Here is an 8501-nt window from a genome sequence, read left to right as displayed (position 1 = left end):
AACCAACAGCTCCTTACAGCTTCCACCAGATCCCAACAGCCTTTTGTCAGCTCCCAACAGCCTAACATCTTCTTCAGTTCTGCCTCTTATGCTGCTGGCAACAGTCCTCAGGTGGGCCTCCCACACCCAGCACCATGCTTACTCAGTTCAACTGGATGTTACAAGTTGACCAACTGTTGTCAATCCACCACAACTTTCTAAACATTTACAGAGCAGTTACTCATGTCCAGAGCATGAGTAATCCAGGACAGGAGAGGGTGACATGTGCTGTGACTAGGGGATGTACTGGAGATGGAGGACACTGATAGAGCAATATTTGAGCTGAGTCTTCATGGATGAGTTGGGTAAGGCAGGGGAGAATGTCTAGGGAGAAGGGACAGCATGATCAAAGGTAGAGGTGCAAGGGGCTGGGTAACTTCCAGGACCCCATGGAGTTGCAATAGAAAAGCCTTTGTTCACAGCTGAGAGTCCACATGGGCTGCTTGCTTGCTGCTTGCATTGCCTCTCCTATAAAGACACAGGGACCACTGTTGGGAGGGGGTTATTAGAGGAATCTGCTGATGGGAAGCATCGTTATTGCCAGAATTATCAACATCTGGCAATTATTATCATCAACAATTATTATCATCACCATCACCACCACCTCTACTTCTATCATGATCGCTCTAAGAGGAGGCATTTCCTCCCCTTCCCTGTATTTCTGCCAAACCCCATAAAAAAAGGAAAATAGTAACTTTGTCCTCCCAGAATTGTGAATGCACAGGTTTTACCTTTGTCTCTGCCTCCTGGCTCTCTCCTCCCTGAGGGAGAAGTGTCTCCTTAGGCTGATTATGGCTGCAGGCTGTTTTCTTCCTTTTCTCTGTGTGATAGCCTCACCTCGTCAGTATGGAATTTGGCTAAAGGAAATTTGGGTAGAAATCCAGGTTTTACTCACAAGTTTCAGGTAGTATTTTCCAACCAAGTCTTACCAGGGTGGAGGGAGAGCACTATTTTGCTACCTATCAGTTTCCTGTCTGTTTCTCAATTGCTTCAGAAACTACAGGAGTTTATCCATTAAGCACTGCCATATAATGCTGCATAAAATTATTGCAAATCCTTAGGGGCCTACAATCAGTGTGTTTATTGGTCTTGTGTCACCTGGTGTAATCCAGGTGGCTTTACTGACCTTGTGGAGAATTGCTTACATATCTGGAAGCCCGGAAAGTGTTGACCCATTGAGAAGGAGCTTAGCTCTCCTTCATGGTACCCTCATCTTTGGTAGTCAAACCCAGGTATATTCTTATGGTAATGGCTCAGGAGCAAGAGGGAAAGCTGAAATAAGAAAAGTCTTTGGGGACCTAGTTTTGGAACAGCTTCATCACTCTGGCTGCATTTTATTGAACACAGCAAGTTACAAGTGCTTCCAAATTCAGTGGGGAAACAGACTCTTCCTTTTTAGGGAGAGAGATTTCACACGGCTTGGATTCAGGAGGAATAACAAACTGGGCATGATTGCTGTTATGGTTTATAGCTAGATGTTCCCCCAAAGCCTCAAGTACCCATAGCAAGGTCTTTGGGAAGTGCTTGGATCATGGGGTGCCATAGTCATCAGTGGGTGAGCCGCTGATGAGTTTATAGCTAAACGTGCTGTTAGTAGGTGCAGCCTGGTTGGAAGAGGTGGACCTCTGGGGACAGGGCTTGAAAGGACACATATCCCTCCATGGCTCCTCCCTTTGTTCTTTGCTTCCTGACTGCCACAAGGTATGCAGATTTCCGCACCTAGGCCCTTCCGCCATGCAACCAACCATCCCAGGACAAAAACTTCTAAGACATGCACCAAAATAAACCTCTCTCGCTTTCAGTTGCAGGTGTGGAATATTTTTTCCTAGTAATGAGGGAAGCGACTAAGTTAATTGTTTGCTCAGAATTACAATCACTTTCACACCACCATGAACTGGACATCATCATGACTAAGGTCAGCATCCCCACCACCGCCACCATCGGCCCTCTGTGCCTGAGATGTTCGTAATACAATATGCCTAATTCTTCTCTCCTGGATGGGAACGTGTCTCACACACTCCAAGCTCATAATCTAATATCAGGGGTGAATCATTTTCTTGAGAGAGGAAGTTACAGCATCACTTTCTTTTTTTTCTTTTTTCAGGAGGAAACTAAAACGGGAGAGGTCAGCTGGTCTGGCTAAGGTCACACAGCTGAGCTGTGGGGCAGCCCAGGCTGTTCTCTGACCCCTTACCAAATGACAGATGTGCGCCTCCCCAGCATCAGCAAGTGGTGGGTTTGTCTTTTGCTGCCTCTCCAGGCACAAAACTGAAGACTTTCTAATGCGGAGCGTCTTTCAGGATCTGGGTTGCTCAACTCCCTTGGATTGGGAGGCTGCCTGCCTCACCCCTAAAGCTTAATTAAAATGAAGATGAAGTGCTCGCCATGACGGGTCACGCTCGGTGGCAGTCACTGCGCCAAGGACCCGGCGGGGCCCTCTGATGTTGAGAATTCTTCTCCAGCTTCTGTTCAGGCAGCAGCTTCCTCTGGGAGCCTCATTATAATTCCTTTGGTAATTAAAACAACAGATGTTATAATTAAAAGGCTCCTCATTAAATCACAAATAACTGAAGCTTGAGGTGGGGCCTCACTGAGCAGTGTCATCAAGTCACCTTTACAGGGAATAAAAAAGCAGGTGAAAGGGGAGGTCTCAGCCTGGCTCAGGGCTGCAAAAGGCAGCCAGGCTGGGAGTGTGCGTGAGGTGCCCTCAGATGCTCCAGGAAATCTCTCTCAGGGCCTTGGGCCCCAGTGAGGAAATGTGTGCAGGGAGAGTGCAGCGACCCCTTGAAGGGCTCCCTGGGGCCAAGATGCAGGAAAAGACCCAGTGGGAGGAGCCCTGGGAGTATCTTGCCTTGCTCATTTTTTTGAACTCAGAGACCAGGTCCATAGGGAGCTCCAATGATAACTGAGACACTGAGCACTTGGCATAGGGAAGGGGGAAGAAGCAGATGAAGATCCAGGATGCTTGGTTTTCATTCCGGCTGGGACACCCACTCCCTTCCTGGCACTGAGCATGCCCCACCTTTGAGTCGCGGTACCTTCATCCGGGAAATGGAGGAGGTAACACTGAACCCTGCACTGCTTCAGTGTGAGATGTTGTGAACCCTCCAGCTCCTGTCTGAGAACAGGGTCCTGGGAGTGTAGGCTGCCTAGGCTGCTATGAGGGCTTCTAAAAGGTGCCTCCCCAAACAGCTGCCTGAGCATGGCTAGATTTCTCAGAGTCAAACCCCACAGTGCTGCTGTTTTGAGCCCCATCCCCACCTCTCCATGCTGGCCATGCTGCTGGACTAGAGTGCATGTTATTATGGAGAGCCCAGGGCAGTAATGGCAGGTCTTTATTTAAAGAGCCTGATCTCAGCCCTTTGCTGTGGAAGAGCAGAGGGAAAGGCCCTGCCAGCTGGTCCAATGGCTTCAGAACCTCTTGCCTCTTTCCAGATTTGCCTTTAGGCAATTCTCATTCTCTCAGCATGCTTCCTTAACAATAAAATGAGGACAGTGAGGTCCCTGCCTTGATTATTAAATGGTAGAATAGTGAAGGCAGATACCCTATAGTGCTTACTACATGCCAAGAACATTCCAGAACTTTTCCAATGTTGATCCATTTGATCCTCCCAACAGCCCCATGGGAGGGTGAGTGAATAGAGCAGCTAGGTGGCTGCCTGGAGTTGGCGGGGAGAATACGCTTGCTAAGTTTGAGGACAGACCATGGCTGGGTGGTGGGGTACTGCGGGGGCCTCCACAGGATCCTACCCTGTCTAGCACTATCTTGAATCTTCTTTTCATCCTCTGTGGCTCACTGCAGGGCAACTCAAACCCACACAACTCCTGAAAGTAGATGCAAAGGGAAGCAATGCTTCTCCTCCAGGTGGCCTGAGCCAGGCTGGAGTAATCATCTAGCAGCTCAGAGCAGCACCTGGTCAGGTGGCAGCAGGGAAAGTGAGACAGAAATCAAGAACACAACCTCAAATACCAGAGTGAAAGCATCCAAGAGAGAATATATGAGATCTACCTTGTCCTGTAGACTCACTACTCTATACCAAGTCTAGCACTATAGCTAGCACCTAGAAAACACTCAGTAAATACTGCATGGGTAAATGGGTCACTGGACTGCATGATGGATAGATGCATGGATGAATGGATGGATAGGTGTTGGATAGGTGGGTGGATGGATGGATGGAGGAATAAGTGGAAAGTAGGTTGAGTGAATACTCAGAGCATTAAGTGGTTACCATTTATCGAGTCCCTGCTATGGCCAAACACTACTTACTTCTATCTAATTTTCATTGCAGCCTGCAAGGTCAGCTTCATCATTCTCATTTTATAGACTGGAAAGTGCAGTTAAGTAACCTACCTAAGTGCACACTCTGAACCCTGATGTGAGCAGTTTCAAAGCTGTGTTCTTCCTACGCGGCCACTCAGCTTTTAAGGACCATCTGATGTCCAGAAATACTGGCCATGCAGAGGGTAGTGCTGGCTTTGGGGGATGCACAGGGGCCAGGGGGCCCAAACAGTGGTAGAGATTCTGCTTGGCATTTCTGAGAGATTTTGGTATTTGACCTGGGTTTTTAAGGTGAAAGAGGGGTCAGAGGGCACTCTAGGTAGATGGAAAAGCATTTGCAAACTCAAAGAGGAATGAAGGTAATTTAAAGTATAGGATTCTTGCTGGTGGCTTCAATGAGGGAAGAGGTGTGCAGAGAAGGGATATGAATGAAGGGGAGGCTGAGGCCAAGGGATGAAGGGCGTCGAATTTTAGTCCATGAATTCAGAAGCTATCGGAGGTTTTGAGCAGGGGACTATAGTGCTCAAACATACAGTAAGAAAGCTCCATCAGCATTGGAGGGATAAAGATGTTCAGAGGTGGGGAGACCTGATGCATACATCTGGATGATTCTAGTTATTCTCATAAGTCATAAAATTATAGCAGATTGGGATGAAATGGCCCTTAAAGACCATCTCCAAACTTTCATTGCATAAATGGCAAACTTGAGGCCCAGAGATGGGTAGCAAATGGCTTGAGGTCATACAGCAAATTGGTAGCTGACCAGGACCAGAAGCAGCAGCCCCGCGGAGCTGAGCATTCCTTCCTGTTGTCTTTCATGACCCTTGCGTGTTGAGCAGAAACCAAACTGGTGGCTCCACGAGTTGTGGAATGCCAGCACATCTGTGAGGTTTGTGTGAAATGATGCTCCTAATAAATTTTCCCCCTTGAGGACAATGAAATACAAAAGGAGGGGGCAAGTGCTTGACAGGGTCTCTGATTAACGCCAAATACAGACGTTTTTGACAATAAAGGCCACTGGCACCACTGAGAAACGAATGATGTGAATACAACAGCTTCCAGCTGGACAGGCAGTGCATGGGGGCTCAGGGGTGACTGAGTCAGGGGCCTGGCAGACAGGGAAGAAACCAACAGCTGCTGGGGTCATGCTACCCCTCAGAAGGAGAAAGTCTGCCCATGGCGTCCCCACCCCACACCCTGCTGCCCGCTCCCTGGAGAATTCTAGGTCGTCTTGTGTACCAGGCAGAAGGACTGTGTGCTATAGGTTGTGATCAAGACATATTTTGTTGTAGAAATTCGGTTAAAAAAGAAAAGAGTAATAACTCATTATCTTGCAGTGTCTTTCATTTTTATTTTTTTTTAACTGATAGCAGCATTGTCCCATTAAAAAAAAACAATTAGCTTAGTAACATAAGCACCTACAAATTCAGGATCACATAAAAAGATTTATAGCTCGAACCCTAAACACCTTCCTCCAGGCTCCACCCTCCAATTGGCCTGGACTGTGCACCATCTCTTTCCTAAACCTCTCTTGGATTGCACGAGACAGCACTGCTATCCCTGGATGGAGCCCCACAGCTGCCTCAGGCTCTCCCGAAGGATGGATGACCAGTCCCTTCCACACATGGCTTTCTACTTCACGATAGATTCCTTTTCCACTGGTCCTCAGAGATGAGATCTGAGAAATACACACAACCCAGCCTCCCATAGGCTCAGAGCTCCCGTGGAGGTGTGGCTTTGAGCTTGGGTGAATTAGGGCTCTTCTGGTCCCTTGCAGAGGGGAGGGAGGTCATGCACCTGGATTCCTTTCAAACGGGCACAGAATCTCCCCACACTTGCTCAGCTGTTCCAGCCCCATTGTACAGTTTGTGCTTCCTCAGTTTACATCTGTGCTACTGGAGGGGACACCCTGCAGCACCTTCCTCCAAGGCCTGCTGCACCCTGCAGCTCAGAAAAAACTGGGCTCTGCATACTCAAAGCAGGGTGTCCAGATTCGCTCCTCTCTGGGCCTCAATTTCCCTGTGTTAAGATTGATCTGCATCACACTCAAGATTGCCTGAAGTAACAATGCATAGGAGATTCGTCCCCCAAACTGGTCTAACAGTGACATCTGCAACTGATCTGATGGGGCTTGACTCAGGCTGTGTGTAGAGAGCCTGGGGTCTCTTGGGTGGTGCTTTAGCCATTTTGGTTCTTAGTTTTGGAGACTGGGAAGTCAAGATGAAGATCCTGGCTGATTTACTTGCTAATGAAGGCTCTTTCTGATTTGTTGACAGCCAACTTCATGCTATATCCTCTCACAACCCAAATGCCCATCAACTGAGGAATGGATGAAAAAGATGTATTTTTATGCAATGGAGTATTACTCAGCTATGAAAAAGATAAACTCGAGGCTTTTATAGGTAAATGGGTGCAGCTTTGAGACCATAATCATAAGTGAAATAAATCAGACCTGCATGTGTAAGCACCGCATTGTCTCACTAGTGTAAGAATCTGAAAGAATCAATAAAACCCAAAACATACAATAGATAATATGAAAGGGAAAGAAATTGCTCAAAGGAAGGAACAACTGGAATGAGGAAAAGAAGAAAAAGAAAGAAGGAAGGCAAAATATGAATATATACATATATAGAAGGATAGCTGGGATAACTGTACTGCTCATATCTGGTGCTTTATTGAAAGGAACAGTTAAATGCTTGAAATTTTTTATATTTTGACCAATTTTGCATGCTTATATCTGGTAATCTGAGCAACTGACTTGAAGACAACAATATGCAATGGAATAACCATGGGTGAATTCCTACCGTCTTGTCTAGTGAAACTCTGTATCATCTCTAATGTTTTCTTTAATAATTTTTGTATTTTCTTTAATGGTTTGAACAGTCTTCTACTCTTAGTCACATGGTAGAAAGAGCTCATCTCTTTCATATCTTATCATAGGAAGGCACTGGTCCCGTTCATAATGGCTCTGTTCTTATCATCTAATTATCTCCCAAAGGCCCACTTCCCAGTACCATTGGATTGCAGATCAGGGTTTAAGCATGTAAATTTTGAGGGACACAATTATTCAGGCCCTGGCCATGGAGAGCTGTGAGCCTGCAGATACGTGGCCTGAGCACTTGCATGAAAGGGTCCTTACAGGGACCTGGACCTGTCCTCACCTGACAGCCAGTTCGAGTGGGGTCCAGGGAAAGGGCACAGTGTGCGAGAGCCAGAAACCCAAGGGCGTTGTCTCAGACACAACACTGATAAGCTACGGAGCCCCACAAAACCCACCTCCTCTGTGTGGGTCTCAGTTGCTTTACCTGCAAAGTAGAAGCAGTGCCTTCCAGGCTGCTATGAGCATAAAATGACATTATTTATGGGTGAACATCTTTTCTTTCTTGTTTACTACCATTAGTATTCTAATTACACAAGTACTATATGAATGTGTTGTTACTTTAAACATTTGAATAATGACACAAAATGTGGAGCTTTACTACCTACTTCCTACCCCAGATCCAGGCCCCTCATCAGAGGTAGATTCTGTTATCCTTTGTTATTTATTCATCTATGCTTTCATGTTTACATGCATTTTTGAAAGAAAGAGCTTTAGTTTGCCATTTTTTTTACATAAAGAGACTGTACTAGCTGAGACTTGTGATCAGGGCCTCACAAGGCTGCCATCTGGGCGCTACCAGGCTGTGTTCGCATCTGGTGGCTTGCATGGAAAAGAATATATGTTCCTTCACAGTTCATTCAAGCTCATAGAAGAGTACCTTTCCTTGCAACCACAGGGCTGTGGACTCCAGCCTCTTACCAGCTACTGGCTAAAGACTAATCTCAGAGCTAGAGGCCAGCCAAGTTTCTGCCATGTTGCCCTCTCTCTCTCCCCAAGGAGTGAACACATGACTGTTCTTCAAGGCCGGCAGGAGACTCTCTTCAATCTGCTACGAAGAGTCATGAGGTAATAAGAGTTATGATGTGAGGTGGTCATGGGAATGACATCATATCAACTTTGAGATATTACACTGGTTGAAACAAGCCAAAGGCCCCACCCATACTCAAGGTGAGGGCTGTCACTGTAGCATATATCACAATGGTCTCATATCCCTCTTTTCACAGCCCTCATATTGACCCCCGAGTCCTACCCTCTCCCCCTATGACTCGCTTACATCTTTGTAAGTAGTCTTTGTATTGAATT

At 46.6% G+C, this 8501-nt stretch overlaps 1 long non-coding RNA gene across 1 annotated transcript in view; it reads left to right on the top strand.

Moving 5' to 3' along the window:
* Positions 1-2556, top strand: part of LOC102005020 — a 14504-nt gene extending 11948 nt beyond the window's left edge. Inside the window, exons 2-3 of the long non-coding RNA XR_263362.1 lie at positions 1842-1954; positions 2144-2556. This is a non-coding gene — a long non-coding RNA (uncharacterized LOC102005020). The remainder of the gene's footprint in view (positions 1-1841; positions 1955-2143) is intronic.
* The last annotated feature ends 5945 nt before the right edge of the window (positions 2557-8501 follow it).

This window comes from Chinchilla lanigera, unplaced genomic scaffold, assembly GCF_000276665.1.
Source record: "Chinchilla lanigera isolate Chin_1 unplaced genomic scaffold, ChiLan1.0 scaffold00066, whole genome shotgun sequence".
Classification (NCBI taxonomy): domain Eukaryota; kingdom Metazoa; phylum Chordata; class Mammalia; order Rodentia; family Chinchillidae; genus Chinchilla; species Chinchilla lanigera.
The sequence above is the reverse complement of the archived record's forward strand: the minus strand, read 5'-3'. Positions and strand labels throughout refer to the sequence as shown.